Genomic DNA, 23,764 nt, shown 5'->3' with positions numbered 1-23,764 from the left:
GACAGGAGGAAGTAGAGCACATTACTATGTTTTGCTACCATCAGGGAAAATCTGTGTAGATTTTCAAATCAGAGGAAATAGATGTAGACATTACTCTTATTGCTACCTCAGTTCACAGGGAACATTTTTCATTTTATAAGAATAAAAACTGGTGGTTTTTATTCCAGTGCTCTGTATGGTGAGTAAGGAGCACAGAGGAGTTCTCCAAATATTGACTGGGTGGATGAATGGATGGGGAAGTGGCTAAGTGGTTGGATGGATCAGTGGATGGATGGGTAGATGAATGCATGGACGTGGATACATGTTTGGAAGGGCAGATAAAAGAATAGATGAGTAGAACAGTGGATGGATGGATGGATGGATGGATGGGTGGGTGAATGGATGGACAGATGGATAGACGGATGGGTGGGTGGGTGGACGGATGGGTGGATGGTGGATGGATGGACGGGTGGACAGATGGATGGATGGGTGGGTGGGTGGATGGATGAGTGGGTGGGTGGACAGATGGGTGGATGGTGGACTGATGGATGGATGGGTGGATGGATGGATGGGTGGGTGGCTGGGTGGGTGGGTGGGTAGATGAATGAATAGATGGATGGATGGATGGATGGACGGATGGACAGATGGATGGATGGACGGATGGATGGATGGACAGATGGGTGGATGGTGGACAGAAGGATGGATGGATGGATGGGTGGATGGGTGGGTGGGTGGACGGACGGACAGACAGATGGATGGGTGGATGGGTGGGTGGGTGGACGGATGGACAGATGGATGGATGGGTGGGTGGGTGGGTGGATGGATGGGTGGATGGTGGACGGATGGGTGGACGGGTGGATGGACGGGTGGATGGGTGGAGGGATGGGTGGATGGGTGGATGGATGGGTGGATAGATGGATGGATGGATGGATGGATGGATGGACGGATGGACGGACAGATGGATGGACGGATGGATGGGTGGGTGGGTGGATGGATGGGTGGGTGGTGGACTGATGGATGGACGGATGGATGGATGGATGGATAGGTGGATGGATGGATGGATGGGTGGAAGGATGGGTGGATGGATGGCTGGATGGATAAATGGATGGACAGATGGATGGATGGGTGGGTGAGTGGGTGGGTGGACGGATGGGTGGATGGTGGACTGATGGAAAGACAGGTGGACAGATGGATGGACGGGTGGATGGATGGATGGATGGACGGGTGGACAGATGGATGGACGGGTGGACGGATGGATGGGTGGATGGATAGATAATTGGATGTGCAAGTGAAAGAGTAGATGGATACAAAGTGGCATGAAAGAGTTGTCCTGTCTAAAGAGGGAAAAGCAATCCTTGTAAAAATATTCTGCCCCCCCCCCCCCGAGGAGGGTACAGTGAAAGGATCTGAAGACAGAGGTGTTAATGGTGCTGCTCCTTATTTCCAACATGATCTCATATAGCCTTGTGCTAAAGGATGGTATTGGCCACCCCACCTGCTGCCAGATTTGGGGTCAAGACCCCTTGTAAAATGAAAATGAATGTGTTGTTAAAACTGTAAAGTGCTATAGGAAGGCAATTAATTCTTATTGTATGTGGATAGACACTGGATTATAGTTTCAGGTGGCTTTTTCAGTGTGTTAGGACTGCTCTTTTGCTCTGCTCTGGAGACATCCAAGTCATCCCTTGTGCCAACCCACAAAAAGTTTCGGCGGGCTCCCTTTCCTACACCTGTCTGGATAGGCAATGCCGTGATCTTTCGCTTAATACACTGTTTCCCCATATATGGTAAGCACCACAGGAGCGCATGTTACTTGGCATGTCAAACCTGTGCTTTATTGATTAAGATGAGATGAAACCATGCAGAAATAAAACACCTAAATCTGATGTGAGAAGAAATACTAGGTAAATTATAACCTAGGCGAGACTCAGCTGTCTATGGCCAAAATTTGTGAATATGGCAGGTACCCAAATGGCCAACTTAGGGTGACTCCAGCTCAGTAGATATGAGAGTGGGGTGCATAAATGCAATATGAAGTTGCTAGCTGTTGAGAGTATATCAGGAGCTATTTTTCCTTCCAAGTCTGTCCCTCTGTTGGTGGTAATGGTCTTTGGCGATGGGCCAGCTTCTCTCTTTGTTGTTTATGAAGCGCTTTCACAAACTTTTTCTGGGCACAGAAGTTCTGTTTCGTTGGCCACTTTTATAGATAAGGGGGGGAGGAGAAACGTTCCCTGCTGCATCCACAGAGCCAAGACTGTGACTCAGGTGTTCCAACGACAGCAGGTGCTTCCCACCGGAGAACTTGTCAGTAGTGGAGCTCCCCGCAGAGCTTCCCCGTGTCGCGTTGCAGAGATGTCGGCCCGCAGATCTTGTGAATATGTGGATTCTTTTGAAGAACCATCAGGTGGGTGGAAATGGCATCAGAACTGGCCAGTCACCAGCAAATGGCACATAATGGCTACGACACCAAAGGAAGGTATGCTCCCTGCCTATGCTGTGGGTCCTGGCACGAGCGTGGGAGTCTCCTACTTAAGTTCAGGTTGAATGCTTGCAAAGCAGCTGTGAGCCGCTGGCTGCACTGGCCCACCCATGAGGTGGCCACATTCGTGGGGGATATCCTCGCATCCGGGGCATTGAAAACGTAAAGACAGTAATGCTTTTCAGCGAAGCATTACTGGCCACTTGTGACTTCTCAGGGATGTAGTTTTTTGTCAGCCCCTGTAAGATTGGCCCTTGGAGCCAATTCACAAGAAGAAAATAGATGCATTCATTCACATTCAGTTTATCCATACATCGTGCAAGCATTTGTGGAATGAGTACTACACGCAAGAAGCCATAGATATAGGAAAGGGTTTTTTTCCCCCCAATTACCTTTTTTATAGCTCCTCAACATTTTACCAAAAACAGGAAGTGAGTTGGAAATTAGGTAATAAAGACAAAGAATTTGTGAAATCGCGGGAATGCGGATGAGAACATTCTTGCGACTTTCATATTCGTTATTGGCCTCAGACATCCAACTGGGCTTCAGAACTGCTTAGTTCCTCTGCGGGCTCTGCTATGAGCTTCTTTGTTGATGTCATCAAAGTCTTCATGGAACATGAATGATGGCCCGAGTTTTTGTGGAAATGATGGCAAATTGTGTATTTTCTAAGACGGAAGGCTTTGTGTTTGCTTGTCGAACCAGGTCACAGCACTTTCGGTAGGAGACTGTCTCAAATCGGGATGAACAGGTCCACGAAAGTGCATCGAACTTGGGAACAGGCAGCCTGAGTTCTGGAATGTCTGTGTTCTTGAGTGGACAGGTTTTGGAGTCATATGGATCTATGTCTGAGGCCTAACATGCTGGTTAATTGAGTGAGTCACTTTCCTGACTGTGCCCTACTCTCCTGATTTATAAGGTGGAGATCATAATAGACACTGGTAAGGATATTATAGGGATCCGCTAACAAACTGAAGACTTCCTGTGTCGAGCACCAAGCCAGACATTTCTGCTGTGTTATTTCCTTGAATCCTGACCACACTCTATGAGGGAGATGCCATTCTTCGACCCATTTTACAGACAAGAAGACCAATTAGGTCAGGCACTAAGTGTCCAGAACAGAGCAGCCTTTTGGAAATTTAGCATACATTATTCTAGTCTCTTTTATCCCCTCCCTGACTGTGTGCCAGCCTTCCTGTGCTTCAGTCTCTTCACGAGTGAAGACAATGGTACCTACACTACCACTGGGCAGTCAACAAAGTTTTGACTGAGAAAGCACCTTATGATGGGAAAGGATTCTGGAAATGCATATGGCCGCAGTAAGTCACCTGGGCACTTCCACGTCCTATATAGTGGGCCATGTGCTGGTGGCACCGTCCGGTGACCCGAAGGAGAAGGCAGACGTGCCCACGAAGAGGGGTCTTCCCATGTTTATGTCCTCCATCTCAGTGGCCCTCTTGACATCTTCGTAATCTCGCCTTGACATCTGAATGACTGTTAATCAAGACACAGGAGCCCCAGCTGCTGTTTCAAGGTTCAGGGAGGGTTGGAATTGGAGCAAGGAAGAACATAGAGGACGTTATCTTTTATGAGAAATTCGCTTTTCAGTGTTGTCTGTGTCTCTCCGTGCACGTAATGGCGTGGACCTTACTTCTGTAGAGAATGTTTCCCAACTGCATTGCTGCTTCCTGCCGAGTGACCACTTCCGGCTTTGCTCTTTCCTATCATGGGCAGAACTGGATTTTCCACGTCCACCTTGTTCAGGTTGGGCTTAGCTTCTGGCAGCGGTGGGGCCAGAGTGTCATTGGATGGTTACTGGACAGGGTGGGAAGGAGGGAGACCGCTTACCCCAGGCCCTAGGTGTGGCTATCCTGGGGTTGAGGAGCAAATGACAGAGTCAGTTGGGATTAGTGGCAGAGATGAATGAGCTCATGCCTTTCTCGCTGGCTGAATCAGTCTCTCCTTTTCTATAGGATGGAGAAGGAGATGAGAGGGAGAGCCTGTGGGTGACTTTGGCCGTGATCGTGTTTCTGCTCATAGGTTCATGAGTTCATGGGTTACGTTCATGTCCCAACGGTGCACGTTTGTGTCATTCGGAACCTGTTTTACGCATCTGTAGGCTGGAGTCCATTTCCTTTTTGTTCCATGAGGACCCTTAGCTTGTTTTCACGGGAAACCCTTGTGCCTTCAGTACAAAAAGCGTTGCCCTTTCCTGAATTTCTTACATGGAAATGTACAGAGATGTAAGCATTCTTATGAGAAAGTTTACTATTTATCTGATGTTCTCAATGTAATAACAGAAATAAAATCTAACCGAAAATAAACAATTAGCCTCATCAAGAGTAAGCTAAACAAAATCTTAATTTGTATGCTTGCTAATTTTTCCTCTCCATTCCATCAAAGGAAGAAAAGGGATAGAACAAAAAAATGTTTCAAATGTTCAGTGCTGACTTGCGTTGATGTTCAGTAGCCATGACTTTCGGGGTCCAGAGAAGATGAAAAGACAGACAAGAGCCTAAGTCACAGAAACGTTGTCCTCTACCTCAGCAGGTGTGGGGAGCAAAGTCTCCTTGCCATGTCGAAAGCTTTCTAGAATAGTCTGCCTTAAGTGGTTTCCCAGAGACATGTGAGTTGAAAAGAACATTGAACAGGAGAGAGGAGCCCGGGTTTTAGCTCTGACTCCACTCCGTCTAAGCGTCTCACATTTGCAACCTCTGCGTCTCTTTTGTTTCCTCTTTTGAAAGGGTGGGGATGTTAGGTACCAATTGCCAGGACGCCTCCCAGCTCTGCAATGCTACAATTCTATGCTCCCATCCCTTGTGTTTCCCCCAAATCTCTTTTCTTACATTCTGAACTCAACCACTAACTGTATGCTGTTACCATAATTACCCAATCACTGAACACCACATGATGGAGAATAAAGTCACTACTATTTATTTCAAACGGTTTCATTATTTTGGAGGGAGGGCGGGAGAGAGCTCTATGCATGAAGCTCTAATTACAGTAATATAGTACATTAGATTATAGCTCTCTTCTGCCCTATTTTATTGATGATCATAGCCTGGGAAATACTAGCCAAGATTTTTATCTCTGTGCCCACATTGCTTACATTTCACATATCCAACAAGGGGCCAATTCTCCCGAATGAGGAAAGATGGCCTGACGCTCTGACTCTTAGTTTAGGGAGGGTCCGTAGAGGAGGGCATAGGGGCTGGATGAACCCCACACAGAACTCATCAGTGAGAAATACTTTGCGGTGCTGGCCTCGGCTTCAGTCTTCTGTGTCTTTGGCTCAAGCAAGGCCCGCTGGGACTGTGGATCTCAAACGATAGGAGTATGTCACCGAGAGGCTCTGCCCCATGCCAAGGGTAGCACATAGAATGATCTTTCTAGAGTATACACTTTTCTTAAATACATCTGCAAAAGAAATAGATACTAAAACAAACTCAACAAACTACCTAATTGAGTAGACTGCAACATTTGCATAAATATTTTTTTAATTTTTTTTTTTTACATGTATTTATTTTTGATAGAGAGAGACAGAGCACAAATGGAGGAGGGGCAGAGAGAAAAGGAGACGTAGAATCCAAAGCAGGCTCCAGGCTCTGAGCTGTCAGCACAGAGCCCGACGCGGGGCTCGAACTCACAAACCGCCAGATCATGACCTGAACCAAGGTCAGGTGCTCAGCCGACTCAGCCACACAGGCGCCCCTATTTGCATAAATATTTAATGTGAAATAGAATACCTAAAAGAAATTTCAAGCCAATAGGGGCTACTTTGGGGCATTGTCCCGAGCCTCACAAATACCCTACTCTTTCGGGCACGTTGGTGGAAAACATTGAAAATGGTCATTGCTAGCACGTATGGATGCCCAAAACTGTTCGAGGCATTTTTATGTGATTTTCTGTAGGTTCTATAATTATCCCCATTTTGCAGACGAGGAATCCGAGGTACAAAGAAGTTAAAGAATAGGTCCAGAATTTACACAGCTAGGAAGGGGCAGAGCTCAGACTTAAATCCAAGTATCTCCTCTTTTCACTTGTTCCTTTTGCTGCCTCCACCCCCTGTACAGAGAAAACACCAGCACCCCAAAGGACAGACTGTCCATACCACCGATATGACAGGTAGAGCTAATGAAGGGCAAGGGACCTTTGATCTGGAACGTCTCCAAAAGTGACTTCGTGACAACCATGGTGGATCTATCTCAAAAGTTTCCTTCCCCGGCTCTTCAGAGGAGCCCAGGATAGAACAGAGTCTCCTGAAATCAGCACGTTTTCTAGAAGTAAGCAAATGTTTCACCGACACACCTCCTGTTTCCGGATGAAGCCAGTTCCAGTCTCGCCACCCACTGACAGGCCTGCTCTGCTCCCTGGACCACTAAGCCAAGAAGGCCTGGTTTTATACAAAAGGAGAGACCCTGCAAAAACCATACATTCTGTCTTGTCTCTGTGAAATGGGTGGAAAATACGTTTAAAGAGAGCTGTGAGCAAAGGGCTATGGTTGTTGATGGGAGGAGGTATTGGTTCTGATTTGGGTCGTCAAGGAAGGTTTCCTTGAGGCGATGGACCCCGACCCAAGTGGGTGAGGGGGTGTGTTCCAAGCAGAGGGAAGGCATGAATGGAAGCTTAGGGTCGAACTGCACAGCAGGTATCTGGGGTCTGGAAGTGATCCTTTTGTGTTGCAGCATCAGATCATGTGTGAGAGCAGAGGATGATCGGGCCGTCAACAGGAAGAGGAGCCATAATAGTGATGGCTTTGAACCTCAAGCTAAGGAGTTTGAGTTTTACTAAGTAGCCAGTGGTCTAAGATCATGGAGGGAGAGAAAGAAAGCACAATGATTTATGCCTAAGGAAATAAACCTGGCCACAATCTGTAGAACAGTAGACACTGGAAGAAAGGGAGAGACTGTCGGTTTAGAGACCAATTGGGGAGCCATTTAAATAATTCCAGCAAGAGCTAGTGAACAGTTTCTGAACAAGACAAAGGCGTGGAACATGGAAAGGGACATACTTTTAACTCCAGGAGTATTGAGGGGGTGGAATCTTCAAATGTTGTTCCAAAATCAGGAATGGAGAGAAATGAAGGAGCCAGATATGACTCCTAAAACAAGGGGAAATATGGTTTAATTAAAAGAAAAATGAATTTCTGCTTCCAGAAAGATAGAGTGTAAGTAATTATCTTTGTCTTTTCTGCTAAGTAGAGCTAAAACTCACTGGGAGTTGGGTATAAAACAAACATAAAACTCTGAAAAGTGGAGAGATGGAGGGAGATCCACTAGAAACCTCAAAGCTTGAAGAAGGACGTGGTGGTGAGTTCCCTGAATTTTATCTTGCCTTTTGTATCCCAGAGCCTCATAGCATAACACTCAAAACATCTAGGCTTCAATCAAAACTCACTCATAACGAGAAGAATCAAAAAAATCTCAACTTGAGTGAAAGAAATCAAGCCAACAGATGCCAACACTAAGATGATACGTATCTTAGAATCACCTGACGAGGATTTTCAACCAGTCCTCATAACAATGGTCTGAACAATTCTGAACACATTTGATACAAATGGAGGAGAGAATCTCAAGGGAGAAATAGAAGATATAAATAAAAATGAAATGGAAATTTTAGAACTAAAAAACACGAGAAGTAAAAGACAAATCTCAGTGGATACACTTAACATCGAAATGAAGGAAAGGGAGGAGAAAATCAGTGAACTTGAAATAGGTTAATAGATATTACCCAGTCTGAATAGTGGAGAAAATAGAGAAGAAAGGAAGAAAAGCAAGCAAGCAAGCAAGAAAGAAAGAAAGAAAGAAAAGAAAGAGAAAGAACAAAAGGAAGGAAGGAAGGAAGGAAGGAAGGAAGGAAAGAGAGAAAGAAAGAAAGAAAGAAAGAAAGAAAGAAAGAAAGAAAGAAAGAAAAGAAGGAAGAGAGAGGAAGGAGGGGAGACTTAGACACAAATATATTCCAGAAAACAGAAGAGAAAGGAACATTTCCCAATTATTTTTATAAATTTATTATTACCCCGATATCAAAACCAGAAAACAGCAGTACAAAAAGGAAAGACAAACCTGATGAATACAGGTGCGTAATCCCTTTATGAAGTATTAGCAAATAGAAATCCACTATATATAAAGAGCATTGTATCATCTCTAAGTGGGTTTATACCAGGTATGCAAAGCTAGTTCACTATATGAAAACCAGTCAGTGTAATCTGCCATATTAACAGGTTAAAGAAGAAAAATCGCATAATGGTATCGATTAATGCAGAAAAGGTGTTTGACGAAGTCTAATACCCATTCACAATTAAAACTCTCAGAAAACAAGCAGTAGAAGAGAACTTCTTCAACCTGACAAAGACATCTACAAAAACTCTACAGCTAACATTGAACTTAATGGTGAAAGTGCTTTTGCCCTAAGAATGGGAGCAAGGACGTCCACTTTCATCACCCCTGTTCAACACAGTAGTGAGAGTTCCAGCCAATGTAACAGGGAAAGAAAGGGAAATACAAGACACACAGATCATAGAGGAAGGAATAAAATTGTCCTTATTTGCAGATGACATCAATGTTCCACGTAAAAAATCCCAAGGTATTCCCAAAAACTTTTCTGGGACTAATAAGTGACATCACAGGACATAAAATTAACAAACCAAAGTCATTTACCTTTCTAGACATTAGTGAAGAACATTTGGAAACTAAAACAAAAAATAGAACACTATAGTCACTAAAAAAATAAAATACTTAGGTATAAATCTTAAAAATGTATACACAACAGTTACATGCTAAAAACTGCAAAACCCATGAAAGAAATAAAAGAAAATCTAATAACTGGAGAGACGTACTGGGTTAGACTGGAAGATACAACTTCGTAACAATGTCTATTTTTTCCAAATTGATATGCGTGTTTAATACAATTTCTGTCAAAACCCCAGGAAGATTTTTTGTGGATATAGACAGAATTATTCTAAAATTTATACAGAAAAGAAAAGGAACTACAATAACTAAAACAATTTTGGGGGAAAAAAGACAATAAAATGGGTAGAATTAGCTTACCCAATTTGAAGATAGTATACAGGTGTGACTATTTAAGTCTTTGTGGTATTCACAGAAGAATGGATACACAGATCAGTGGTACAGAATAGAACCCCCGGAAAGTGTGACACAAGTCTAGCACTGATTTTTGACAGAGATTCAAAATTAATTCAATGAAGGATAGTCCTTTCAGCAAATGGTGCTAAGGCAATTGAGTATCTACAGGTTAAAAAAAAAAAAGAGAGAGAGAGAGAAAGAGAGAGAGCCTTGGCTTAAAACTCATACCTTATCCAAAATTTATCTCGGGGCGCCTGGGTGGCTCAGTTGGTTAAGCGTCCAACTTCGGCTCAGGTCATGATCTCGCGGTCCGTGGGTTCGAGCCCCGTGTCGGGCGCTGTGCTGACAGCTCAGAGCCTGGAGCCTGTTTCAGATTCTGCGTCTCCCTCTTTCTCTGACCCTCCCCTGTTCATGCTCTCTCTCTCTGCCTCAAAAATAAATAAATGTTAAAAAAAAAAATTTTTTTAAACCAAAAAAACAAAATTTATCTCAATATGGATCACAGATTTCAATGTGAAACACCAAACTATATAAAACTTTTAGAGGAAAACATAGGAGCGCTTGGTGAAGCATTCTTAGACATGACACCAAAAGCATAATTCATAAGACAAAAATCAATAAATTGGACTACATCAAACTTTGAAATGTTTGCTTTGTAAAAGACCTTGTTGAAAAGTTAAAAAGACAGGATACAGACAGGAAAAAAAAATATTTGCAACCACATATTTGACAAAGGACTCTTATCTAGAATGCATAAAGATCTCTCAAAAGTCAACAGTATAAAAACAATCTTGCTAAGAAACAAGTTGCCTGAAGAGACATTTCACTGAAGAGGCTATATTTATGGCAGATAAGCACATGAAAAAATATTCAGCATCACAAACCATCAAGGAAATGCAAATTAAGACCCTGATGAGCTATCACCACACACTTATCAAAACAGATAAATAAAATATATGAACAGTATCAAATTCTAGCAAGAGGTGGAAAAAAATGTATCTCTCATACATTGCAGATGGGAATGTGAAATGTTACACTCAGGAAAATAGTTTTGCAGTCTGTGTAACAACTAAATGTAAATGGAATAAACCAGAGAAAGACTATGAAAAGAAATACTGTATGATCTAACATATGGATGGATAGATAGATAATAGATAGATATTTTTTGTATATTTTCATATATACACCAGAAAAAAGATCAGATTTGTGATTATCAGAGGTAGGGGTTTGAAGCGTGAGGGAACTGGATGAGGTGGTCAAAATGTACCAACTTCCAGTTATAAGATAAATAACTACAAAGAATGTAATGTACAAAATGATGACTATAGTTAACACTTCTGTTTGGTATAATTGAAAGTTGCTAAGAGAATAAATCCTAAGAGTTCTCATCACAAGGAAAACACTTGGTGTTTTTTTTTTAATCTATATTAGATGAAGAATTTTTTTTAAATTCATTTATCTGAGAGAGAAAGAGAGAATGAGTGGAGGAAGGGCAGAGAGAGAAAAGAAGAGAGAGAATCCTAAGTAGGCTCCATGCTGTCAGTATAGAGCCTGATACAGGGCTCAGTCTCACAAATCGTGAGATCATGACCTGAGCCGAAATCAAGAGTCCGATGCTCAACCAACTGAGCCACCCAGGCACCCCAAAGAATGTTAACTAAATTTATCGTGAGAATTATTTCATGATACATGTAAGTTAAGTCATTATGCTGTACACCTTAAACTTACACAGTGCTGTAGGACAATTATATCTCAATAAAACTGAAAGAAAAAAATTTTAATGTTTCTTTATTTTTGAGAGACAGAGAGACAGACGTGGTGGGGGGGGGGTGGGGGCAGAGACAGAGGGAGACATGGAATCCGAAGCAGGCTCTAGGCTCTGAGCGGTCAGCACAGAGCCTGATCCGGGGCTTGAACTCACAAACCATGATATCATGACCTGAGCACCTTTCAAGGTGCTCCTTGAAAGAAAAAAAAAAACAAAAAAACAAACAAAAAAAATTAAACATATGCTTAACATATATCCCAGCAATCTCATCCTGGGCCTTTATCTCAGAGTGATGAAAACCTGTCCACACAAAAACCTGTACACCGTTGTTCATAGCAGCTTTGTTTGCAACCGTCTAAAACTGGAAACAAAATGTCTTACAATAGGTGAATAGTTAAATACACTGAGGTATGTCCATACCATGGAATACTAGTCAGCAATAATAAGAAATGAACTAATGATGCAAAAAACAAATTGGATGGACGCCAAGGGCATTGTTCTAGGTGACTTGTATGGCAAAAACAAAAAAAAATCCAACCTCCAAAGATCATGTAATACATGATTTCGTTTGAATACTATTCTCAACAAATTACAGAAATGGGAATCATTTAATGGCTGCCAGGTTAGGGATGGAGGGAAGGGAGGAAGACGGGTGTGATTATAAAGGAGGAACACGGGGCAGAGCTTTGTGCTGGCGGAATAGCTCTTTATCTTGATTGTGGTAGTGGTTACATGAATCCACACATGTGACAAAATGACACGGAACTATATACATCCACCGTTCCAATGTCAGTTTCCTGAGTCTGACACCAGCCACACAAGATGTAACCACCTGGGTAAAGGGTACAAAGGAATTCTCTGGGCTCTCTTTGTAACTTCTTGCGAACCTATACTTAATTACTTCAAAAGTAAAAAGCGAAAAAATATCGTAAAGAAATGTACAAGTCTGGAGAAGAGCCGTTTGGGGAAGAAGACGGCATCTGATGGGAAGACACAGAACTGGGAGAGCTGGCGTGATCACTGGATGGATATGTGAACAGACAGCCTGCAATACTGGTCTGAATTTTGAGAGCATCTGAACCCGAGATGAGGCTAAATTAAGCCGCAGGCCGTAGTGTGGTTGCTAAGGGAGGGAGGGGAAAGAAAGGAGAAAATAAGGATATTTATGAGGTAGGAAGAGGAGGACGAATTGTTGGCAGGAAGAATGCGGACTCTGGGTTGTCAATGGAGCAGAACTGATATTAACATACAGCTCCCCGGAGTCTTTTTATTTCACCAGAGAAAACAAGCGTTTTCAGACTATTGGGAGGCACATCAAGGCTACTGGATTCTAGAACGAGATCTTCCATTAATTAGTTAGACATGTTATGTTCGATAAACCGCTTCATTTCTGAGCCTCGTTTCTGTAGCAGAACAGCATAAAGTCAATGTTCTTAATCAGGTCATTTGGGGTTTGGATCTGCCCCACCTGTGTTCATCGGGGGGGCCCAGGCTGAGGGCCGTAGGTGCTTAGGCCACATCTCAAGACAGATTTCCAGAGCATTTTTTTCCAGACTCTGCTTGCTCAGATCAGCTAACATTCCCTCCCAAAGCGAAAGAATAACACAGAGGTTGGGGAGGAATGCCCCACCCATAGTGAATGGGGATAGAAAATGAATACTTGCTGAACAGTCCAATCTCGATGCGGTTTGAGCTTTGTGTTCGGCCAAAGTTTGGTTCAGGGTACCTGAAACTATGTAACGCTGCCTGCTCAGACAGATACTAAAACCGTGTTGGTCTCTTCATCAGATCTCAGCTGAGCTTGATTTCCTGCGGTGGCTTCAAGCTGGGAAAATTCCCAGATTCCCCTTGGGCCGGCATGGCCCGCTTCCCAGGAGACTGCCTGGCCTGGCGTTAGCTTTCGGGAGCTGAGGCCCAGGTTGGTCACCAACCTTGTTTTCTTCACAGCTTAGAATACCTTTTGTCTGCCCGTCCGGACCCCCCCTCCCCATTTGCTGAGTTTGGACTCTACAGAAAAGGGTTCTCGTGCATTGTGTCGTCTGCTTGGGTTTAGCCCCTTAAGGAACTAGCAGGGGATGAGAGTAGAGAGGAGAGTGAGGTTGAGTATTTACTCCCTGTAGGATAGTCTTGGAGCAACTGTGGGTACTCTTGGGCTGACAATGGGTTAGCCTTGGGGAACTGTGGATAGCCTGGGACTAACATAGCCCTGAACTAACTGCGGGGTGGCTTCGGGTGACCGTACGGTAGCCTTGGGTGACTGTGGGATAGTCTTGAGTAACGGTGGGGTAGCCTTGGGTGACTGTGGGATAGTCTTGGGTAACAATGGGGTAGCCTTGGGTGACCGTGGAGTAGTCTTGGGTGACTGTGGAATAGTCTTAGGTGACTGTGGGATAGTCTTAGGTAACCATGGGGTAGCCTTGGGTGGCCGTGGGGTAGCCTTGGGTGACTGTGTCCCTCCACCAAATTCACTGTTGCTCCCATGACAGCCTTTCTTACCGTTTTCTTCCCCTCTTGAGTTCCAGTATCCACTTTCTCCTCCCTTCTGCTATTCTGCCTGTAAGTGGAAACTAGAGGTCTATGATTTCTGGGCTTCTGAACCTTCCCCGTGTGGTTTCCCTATATCTGTGCATATCATTGGAAAGAGATAACCCCAGTGCCTAGAAAAGCACCCGGCACATAGAAGGTGCTCAAAAAATATTCAGATAATTCTTGAATGAATGAAGATAAATGAACGCTACATCTCTCACAGAATTTGTTTGCCTTTGTTTATCTAAATGAGAAAAGAATGCTGTGCTCTTCAATGGGAGAAAGGGGAAAATAACTCAGAAGGGTACTATCTCGGACATGAAGAGTCTTTTCTAATTTTTTAAATTGTGGCAGAACAGGGGTGCCTGGGTGGCTCAGTCAGGTTAAGCACCTGACTTCAGTTCAGGTCATGATCTCACAGTTCATGAGTTCGAGCCCCGCACAGGGATCTCTGCTGTCAGTGTAGAGCCTGCTTCAGATCCTCTGTCCCCCCACCCCCTCTCTCTGCCCCTCCCCTGCTTGTTTTCTCTCTCAAAAATAAATAAATATTAAAAAAATATTTTAAGGGGCGCCTGGGTGGCTAAGTTCATTGAGCATCCGACTTCAGCTCAGGTCATGATCTCATGGTTCATGAGTTTGAGCCCTGCATCGGGCTCTGTACTGATAGCTCGGAGCCTGGATCCTGCCTCGGATTCTGTGTCTCCCTCTCCCTCTGCCCCTCCCCTGCTCATTCTCTGTCTCTCTCTGTCTCTTATAAACAAATAAATGTTAAAAATTTTTCTTTAATGTATTTAAAAAAATAAATTGTGGCAAAACATAAAATTTAGCAGAAAACACAAAAGATAAAATTTAGCAGTCTAACTGTTTTGAAGTCTACAGTTCAGTGGCACTGAGTACACTCACATTGTTGTGCAACCATCATCACCATCCATCACTAGGACTATTGTATCTTCTCGGCCTGAACCTGTACCTATTAAACACCAATTCCCCATTCTACAGCCTTTGCCAACCATCATTCAACTTTTTTGCCTCAATGACCTAGACTACTTCAGGGATCTCATAGGTAAATTCAGATGATTTTTTTCTTTTGTCTGACTTATTTCGCTTAGCATAATGCGCCCAAGGTTCACCCATGTTGTAGCACGTGTCAGAACCCCCTTCCTTTTTCAGGCCGAGTAATATTCCGTTGTATGGATATGCCACATTTTGCTTGTCTGCTCATGCACCAGTGGACACTTGGCTTCTTCCACCTTTGGGCTACTGTGCATAATGCTGCCATGAATGTGGGTTTCTGCTCTCAAATTTTGGGGATCTCTACCTACAAGTGGAATTGCCAAATCATATAATTCTAGGTTTAACTCTTTGCAGAACCACCGTACGGCTTTCCACAGCGGCTGTAACCTTTTCATGTCCTATCAGCCATGCACAAGTTTCCGTTCTCTCCACATCCTTCCCAAAACTTGCTCTGTTCATTCGTTCTTTCTCTCTCTTTTCTCCTTTCCCTTCCTTCCTTACTTCCCTCCCTTCTTTCCTTTCTTCTTTCTTTTCTTTTTCTTTCTTTCTTGATCATAGCCATCCTAATGGGTGTGAGGTGGCATCTCATTGTGGTTTTTATTTTCATGTTGCTAATGGTTAGTGACGTTGAGCACATTTTCATAGGCTTGTTGTCCATTTGTGTACCTTCTTTAGAGAAATGTCTATTCAAGTCCATGGCCTATTTTTGAATCAGGTTGCTTGTTTTTATGGTTGAGTTGTGGGAGTTCTTTACATATTCAAGATATTAATTCCTCGTTTGATATATGTTTTACAAATGTTTTCCATCGGTGGCCTTTTCACTCTGTTGATAGGGTCCTTTTAAATTTTGATGAAGTCCAATCTATCTGTTTTTCTTTTGTTGCTGGTGTGAAATCTTGAGATTTGGGGGAGCATCACTACTATGTGGAAATAGGACCTCTTTTCTCAATGAGATGACACTCTTTTGTGCCCCTCCCCCCCCCTGCACTCTTAACCCACTTAGCAGAGCCTGGGGGGCACAGTGTTGTGCAAATTCTCTTTACCACTCTTGTATCCCACCAGACTACAGAATTCCTGATGGTAGGATGTTTCTATTCATCCTGGAACCAAGTAAAGTACTACACAGCACAGTGAGGGGCTGAAAGAATGCTGGATAAGTAAATATCGAGGTAACTGAATAAATGGCTGTAGGAAGGAAGAAATTGGCTTCTCAGCAGGACGACAGAGCCTCAGACCTGACTGTTTTCAAAAGCTCTTTATTTCTTTTCTTTCTTATTGTCCTGGGAGGTTGCTTCTCAGTGGGACCTGGCTTTTATACAATTGTTTGCAGCATAACAATACTGTTATATAGCTGTAAGGCAATGGCCTAATTTCCCTCCTTCTTTAATGAAAGAGACATGTCTTCTGCGGGGAAATCGGTGATTTATTGAGTGACCGAAGACTCTTTCTGTTCCTAATAGAAACCGGTGTAGATAAGCGACTTGCTGAAGGTGAGGAAGGAACACGACCAGCTATTTTTGACTAGGAAATTAATTTCATCGCCCCTGGTGTGTCCTTGCTAATTTGGAGCTGGGTTCATCCTGATGTTCTCCCTCAGATGGACAGCCCTCCTCGGGACATCCAATCCAAACACCTTCTTAATGAACTTTGTGCATGTAACTCTCCCGTGTGCCCCCAAGGCCCTTGGAACACAAATTCAATATAAAATCAAAATTGGGAGAATGCATTCCAAATTAAAAGAAAACCCACCGAATGAAGCATGAATAGTTGTTAATTATCCTTTTCTAATTTTTTATTCCTTTTAGGACTGCTGATGCCATTCTCAGATAAGGGGGTATAAGCAGGCACCCAAGCTTGGGAAATTAGTAGGAGAAAAACACGGAATTAAGAAAATTCTCTCAATTAGCTTTTTATGCAAATTGCAAAAAGGCTATCATTATAAATTATTATTATTGTTTTGTTTTGTTTTGTTTTGTTTTTCAGCGAAACATCCCAGTCAAGCTTAGGCCTTTCTTGTCCTGCTGCAGCACGTTTGAAAAGTCATGACATTCTAGAAAGAGCAGGGCTTTGAACTCAGACCATTATGTAACCAGTTTTAGCCTCTATCTGCTCATCTGTAGAAGAGGGAAAAAACGGAGAGTGCCTTACAGAGCTGCTAGAAGATTAAATGAAACAGCATGTGTAAAACACGTAGCATGTTCTCAATAAATAACCCCTTCCGTCCCCCTCCTACTGTATGAGACATTTGCTGTGGACAGAGCAGTTTCAAGGGTGGGGTTACTTGTTAGGAGGTTACTAATTTATTTTTTTTATAATTTTTTTTTCAACGTTTTTATTTATTTTTGGGACAGAGAGAGACAGAGCATGAACGGGGGAGGGGCAGAGAGAGAGGGAGACACAGAATCGGAAACAGGCTCCAGGCTCCGAGCCATCAGCCCAGAGCCTGACGCGGGGCTCGAACTCACGGACCGCGAGATCGTGACCTGGCTGAACTCGGAGGCTTAACCGACTGCGCCACCCAGGCACCCCAGGAGGTTACTAATTTAAACAACAGACTAGTGGTAGACCACATGGCCATGACCCCGTGGACAGAAAAAACCACTTCTGCTTTTTGTACGACATCACCCGCGTTCTCCACGTCTTTTTTCGTCAAACACGCACGTGCACCTTGAGAAAGGAGCTGGTGGCAGGGCAGGACTGAAAACCGGGCTTGTTTGTCCTTGGAAGCTCGGCCCGATTTGTAGTTTGCCTTTTCTTCCATGACTTATTTCCAAATGTCACAGCGTGAGGGGCCGTTTTTCGATGCACCGGAAGCGGAACACTGACACCGGTTCTGCCTCCCGGAGGATAAGGGGGAAGGAGAGTATTTATGGGATTTTACGAGGGGGGCGGGGAGCTGGAAGGTGGATGGAGGTGATTGGAAGTTGGGAAGTGGGGAGGTACAGGGGAGGCCCTCACCGCTTCTGCGCAGGCGCCGCCCAGCGACCCAGGCTTTTATTTCCTATGTGCCAAGGGTGGAGGCGCTGGCGTGACCTTGGTGGGGAGGTCTCGCCTGTGTGGTCGCAGAGGTTACTTTTGTTCCCTCTCGGTCCCTTCTGCGCAGCTGCCAGACTTCTTCCCGGTTGGTTCCTGTCTTCCTTGGTCTTGTGACCATCGGTCAAGTTTCTGCAAAACAGGCTCCTAAGTCAATTAGGTTGAACAGAGTGTGCTTGGGGTCGAACGGTCAGGCGCGTGTTCATGTGTCGGTTTCACAGATCGTCCCCAGATCCCGGGGTCGGTCTGGGAGAGCTGTTGTAGCCACATTGGCCAGTGCCTGTATTCCCCGTGTTACTCTGAGCTCCAAGGAGTTTCCGTGGGTTTCTTTGAGGGCTGCGTCCCAGCGCCCAGGGCGCCACCAAGAGAGCCCTCGCCAGTCACAACTGGCCACTGACCTGCCTCCAGGAAATAACGTTTTTGCCTCATCTGATTCGATATAATCTCCTCTTTCTCAAGTCCCGAATCTGAGAAGAGAGTGAGGCAAGACCTGGCACGTTTGGTCACTTAGTTTTTCTCTTGCCTTTCAGTTGGTCAGGAAGTGAATGGAGTGGCTTCCTCTGGGTGCTGTTTCCACCCCGCATGAAAGGGCAGCGGCTCGTGGCAACATATGTGGGAGGAACTTTGCAGACTTAAAGGATTTATGGGAAATTACAAACAGACTGGCCCGTGGAGCCCAGAGGCAAGTGAGGATAATTGGAATCCTGTTCACCGAAGAGATATGAGGCGCTTCCATATTTGTTAATCACAAATTTCTCCCTTTTTATTCCCCACAGAGCAATCTGTCTCCATAGATATTTATAGTTCAGACTCCCAGAGGGTGCTAGCCTCCCATCCTTGCTGCTGGGTAGTTTTCTTCTGCTGACGGAACAGACTAGAGGTGCTAACCCCTGTCCGGAGGGCTCCCGTTAGAGAGGGCAGACAGGCCACCTGCCTGTTAGGTGGCCCAGAGCCACCTGGGGCTTCCAGGAGGAGGGGAAGCGTCTAGTCTCCGTGTTGGAAAAAGCAAATTCGTAGCAGAGACGTTTTCCCGGTCTGCTCTCCTCACTTTGGAAGAAGCTTGGCAACCCAGGTTAGTGTCTTTTTTAAAACGATGCCGTCCCCACTGTTAAAACCCCCAATTCAACTAAGTGAAAGTTAAAGGGTCTTATTGGCTTCCTGGGACAATTCATGAAGAGGGCAGCATTCCACCCAGCGGACAGAAAGAAGATCTGAGGGCCTCTACAGTTTGAAGGACGTTTACAGGCAGAAGGGGGCAGGAACAAGGACGTTATGCTAGCAAAAACAGATTGGCTGTGCCAAGTCATTTTCCTGTAGGGGACAACCGTGGTCTATCAGGCAGATAACCTCACCAGTGGTGACCAGATGATTCCCGATGGACCGGTTTCAGATCACACTTCTGGAAGAGGCTGAGACCATAACGAAGGTAAATCCTGGTTTGGTGACGTGGAGCTTAGCGTGAGTGACTCCATTCGGGGCCTGTTGTCTTCTTTTTAAAGCCAGGTTGGAACTCTTCCCCCTACTTTGGGATGACCAGAGGTGGTTCACTTACAACCAGGAAGCCCTCCTCTAGCTTGTTGCCCTGCATTTCTTCACGGGCGCTTACCCGTGGTCGAAGTGACGGCTCACTTGGCTTAGCCTTTTCCCCCTGAGCTCATTCTGTTCCTGCCCTGAACACCCGGCGTACTCTGAGACAGTGTTAGCCCTCTGGGGACACTCTTCAGAGGTCATAATTGCCACCTCCAAGGAACTGCAGCTGTAGAAAGAGAGACAGCAGAAAGCAAAGGGACTCAGAACTGTGTGGAGGGGGTTGCCTTTGAGGTGTTGTTGGGCCACTCTGGGAGGAGAGGATGGGGCCCTAAACAATGTGGAGGTGATGGGGGTGGGGTGGGGTGGGGCGTGGAAAGGCACACAGAGCCCAACAGAGCCATTGAGGGAGCAGGGGAGAGCAGACAGGAAAGAATGTTTCTAGTAGGTACGAGAATGTTTGCAAAGTCCTGGGAGAAGCAGTGGGCTCCGCAAGGCTGGAGGCCCAGATGGGTAGGGGGAGTGACGGGCGTCCGGACGGCAGAGGTTAGGGATGAGGACTGGCAGCCTGCAACGCTTGCAGGGCACCCTCAGTACTTGACCGTGAAGGCGGTCGATTTCATTGCACACTTGCTTTTTTAATTTCAAAAATGTACTATGGAAATGTTAAAACACGTGAAAAATAGAATAGTATAACGAACCATCCTCATAGCCCTTGCTGACATTGAACTGTATCAATATATAGCCAGTCTTGCCTCGTTGATATTTTTCCAGTGCCCCCTCCCCCACCCCCCCGGATTATTTTCAACCAAACCCCAGATATATCGTTTGGGTCAGTATTCAGTATGTATCTCTAAGAGAAAAGACTCTTTTTGAACATGCCATCATACCATTATTACAATTGAAAAATTAACACGAACTCCAAATATCATCGAATATTCAGCCAGGTTTCAAGTTTGCCCAGTTGCCTCAGAGACATCTTTTAACAGCGGTGTGTTGGGTCCAAACAGAACCTACCCATGGCACTTAGTTGATATGCCCTTGGGTCTCGTTAAATCAGTAAGAGTTGCTCCTCTCTCGTCTTGCCACCCCCCACCCCCCCCCCCCACCCCGGCGCTCATTTGTCGAGAACAGGTGATTTGTCCTGCAAAATGGGTTTGGTCATTGAGGGGATTTGAGCGGAGGTGAGTCATGGCCCGGGTGCCTACCCACATGAAACACACACATACACAGCGACGGGATTCAGGACATACTACCCCCAAAATATGGCTCCTTGACATACTGCACATTTCAAGCATAAATTAAGTTGAGAAATGACGTGTGCAAGGGCTGTCTGACCTTTCCCTGAAACGCATCATAAAACCCTCGTGTGAGAAGTGCCCTCCCTATGCTCAGAGAAAAAGAGCATCTTATCTTGGACAGCCCCAGGAATCGGAATGAACGGGCCTTGCTAAGTGTCCCCCAGTTTAGCACACTTGGCTCATACCCTTCATCCGATCATATTTTTTTCCCCGACCTTCCACTCTTCGTCAAACCCAGCATAAAAACACTCAGAGTTAACCATTTCTTTGGGTCTTCTTTTCCCCGTGAAAGCTCCGTGTCATGTAAAACTTAGGTTAAATAAATTTGTATGCTCGTCTCTTGTCAACCTGTCTTTCGTTTTAGGAGTCCCGGTCAAGAGCTTAGAAGGGTTGGGGAAAAAAAAAAAAAAAGATATTTCCCACCCCTACAAGACACAGACGAAATGACTTAGAAGGGAAGCTTATTTATTTTCCACGTAGATGTGGAAGCGTTAGCAGTTTAGCACTAATATGGTAGCTCCATTGTGTTGGGACACAGGCTCCTTCTCCCTTGTTCTGTCATCTACGTGATCCACAATGGCTCACCACCAAAGTCCACCTGGCTCCAGTGAAATAGGAGAGAGCATACCTCTTTCCTGAAGGCCATGACCCCAGAGTTCCCAGATCCCTTTTGCTCACATCTTTTTGGCTAGACCTGAGTCCCATGGCTGTACCTCACTGCAGGGAAAATGGGAAATGTTGTCTCGTGCCCAGCTAACACTCCGCGGACAAAAAAAAATGGGGCAATGGATAGGGTGAAGGGAATGTTTGCCGTGGGAGGTGTGGTTCGGTTTGAGGCATATTGAGTTTTGGGTGCCCGTGGATGAATGCCAGGGGACATACCTGCTACCCAGAAGAGAGGTCTCAGGGGAAAATGAGACTTAGGATTCGTGATTTTCATTAGGAAGCCATAGGCCCTTGAGCGAGGGAGGAACCCATCAGACCCAGCCATTTGGGAGGGCAAACATTGCATGTCATTTGCAGGATCAGTCGGAGAGAAACGAGGCCGAGAGTGGGTCGCATGGGAGCCGTTACATTGATCTAGAAGACTTTGCAAGGGGATAGTCACAGAACTCAGAAAGTGATTACACGGGATGGAGGAGGCAGGGAGAGAGCCAAAGACGAATCAAGGTGACAAGTCAAAGTGGCGGAGAGAGTAAAGATGCCATTGTACAGAGAAGACAGAAAGAGGGACAGATCTCTGATAGGGTGAGTGGATGAGAGGAGAAAGAAGAGCTTGCTTTTAGGCACTTTAATATTTTAATATGGGATGCCCAGGGCCATCCAGGTGGCCATGGAATGGAGGGTAGTCCAGGGCCCAGACTTGGTATCAGAGCTCAGAGTTCAAATCTGGATTCTGCTACTTCTAAGTCTTGTGACAAAGATCAAGTCGTGTAAAAACTTGCACTTTAGTGTCCTCAAAAATGGGGCGCCGGGGCGGCTCAGTCGGTTGAGTGTCCGACTTCGGCTCAGGTCATGATCTCACAGTTCGTGAGTTCGAGCCCCACGTCAGGCTCTGTGCTGACAGCTCGGAGCCTGGAGCCTGCTTCGGATTCTGGGTCTCCCTGTCTCTCTGCCCCTCCCCCGCTCATGCTCTGTCTCTGTCTCTCTCTCTCAAAAGTAAACATTCAAAAAAAATTTTTTTAAATAAAATAAGTAAAACGAACAAGAGGACTTATAAGAATTGCATAAATATATGTAAAACATGCACATAGGAAATGCTTGATACCTGTTTGATTTTATTATTACAAGGGATTGGAAAATGCAAGCTGGGGGTCGCCTCGGTGGCTCAAGTCGGTTAAAGTGTCCAACTCTTGATTTCGGCTCTGGTCAGGATCTCACGGTTGGTGAGTTCAAGCTCCACATCAGGCTCTGCTTGGGATTCTGTCTCCCCCTCTCTCTGCCCCCCTCCTTGCTCTCTCTCTCTCTCTCTCTCTTTCTAAATAAATAAATAACAACTTACAAAAGAAAATGCAAGCCGGAAGCTCCGATAGGAGTTAGGGGTAAAGATTTGGGAATCCTTGCAACAAGGTGGGAATGTGTAAGATCCCCAGGGGAGAAGCGGGCAAGTGTAAGCACACGCTTGGAGAACATGCACGTGGGGAGAGGGAGCCCTCCCCTGACCCCACCGCACGCCCGTGCAGCTGTGGTCTCTGCACCATAGATATCACTTTCTCAGGTCTTACCATCCTTGTCACTTTTCATTAGTTAACTGACTGTTCCATTAAAAGTCTGTTTCCCATCATCCTCTGTGAGGGTAGACCCCATGCTGCACCCTAGCACCTAATAACAGAGCCCAGCGCAAAGTAGGTGCTCAGTAATTACTTGTTGTTTGAAGGAATCATGTGCGGGAGTAAGATCTGTTGGGGGAGGAGTCTGCAAATATTTGTGTTGCCATGGAAGAACGCTTGATGGAGAAGAAAACGCTACAAAGGGGTTGAAGGAAGGGTCAAGTTTAACTTGGCTTCTTACGATTTACAGCAGCCATCCTCTCCCCTTAGGCTTATTAAATGGCAGACCGGTTTTAGTGAGAATGAAGCTTTAAAATGCAGTCAGCCAAGCAGATCTAATCACATAAAGCAAGTGAAAAATAAACAGCCAATGTCTGGAATGGTTAATCAGAAGCCGGAAAAAAAAAAAAAATGAACGTATGCGATTTCCTCCGAGGTCTGCCAGTCACCTTCTGGGTGCATATCCATGAAGCTTCATGGGGACATCCAACGATTCTGAGTACTTATTTATTTGTGAGGGACTGCCGACTGTTTTATGAACATAATAAATGATTCTCAGGGCAGAGAAACAATCCTATCTCTCTTCCAAGAAGGAAAAAGGCACGGGTGGGCACTTGGTGCCCTCCTCCAAATAATCCATCATTGTCATGACAAATCCAGTGTCAGACTCTACAATGTGACTGTATAAAAGTCTTTCAGTCTATCATAGAACGGGAGCAGGAGCAGCCCTTGGAGACCATCCAGTCCAAACTCATGACCTCATTTTAATGATGAAGAAACCAAGG

At 45.0% G+C, this 23,764-nt stretch overlaps 1 long non-coding RNA gene across 2 annotated transcripts; it reads left to right on the top strand.

The window, feature by feature from the left end:
- Positions 1-17,336: 17,336 nt before the first annotated feature.
- On the top strand, positions 17,337-22,636 carry LOC123384410. 2 transcript variants are annotated; one of them, XR_006595457.1, is made up of 4 exons: positions 17,337-17,969; positions 18,412-19,307; positions 21,733-21,957; positions 22,501-22,636. It is a non-coding gene; the product is annotated as an uncharacterized LOC123384410 (long non-coding RNA). The 2 variants fall into 2 exon arrangements; XR_006595456.1 differs by having other exon boundaries at positions 17,337-19,307.
- The last annotated feature ends 1,128 nt before the right edge of the window (positions 22,637-23,764 follow it).

Source organism: Felis catus, chromosome A3, assembly GCF_018350175.1.
Source record: "Felis catus isolate Fca126 chromosome A3, F.catus_Fca126_mat1.0, whole genome shotgun sequence".
Lineage (NCBI taxonomy): Eukaryota > Metazoa > Chordata > Mammalia > Carnivora > Felidae > Felis > Felis catus.
The sequence above is the reverse complement of the archived record's forward strand: the minus strand, read 5'-3'. Positions and strand labels throughout refer to the sequence as shown.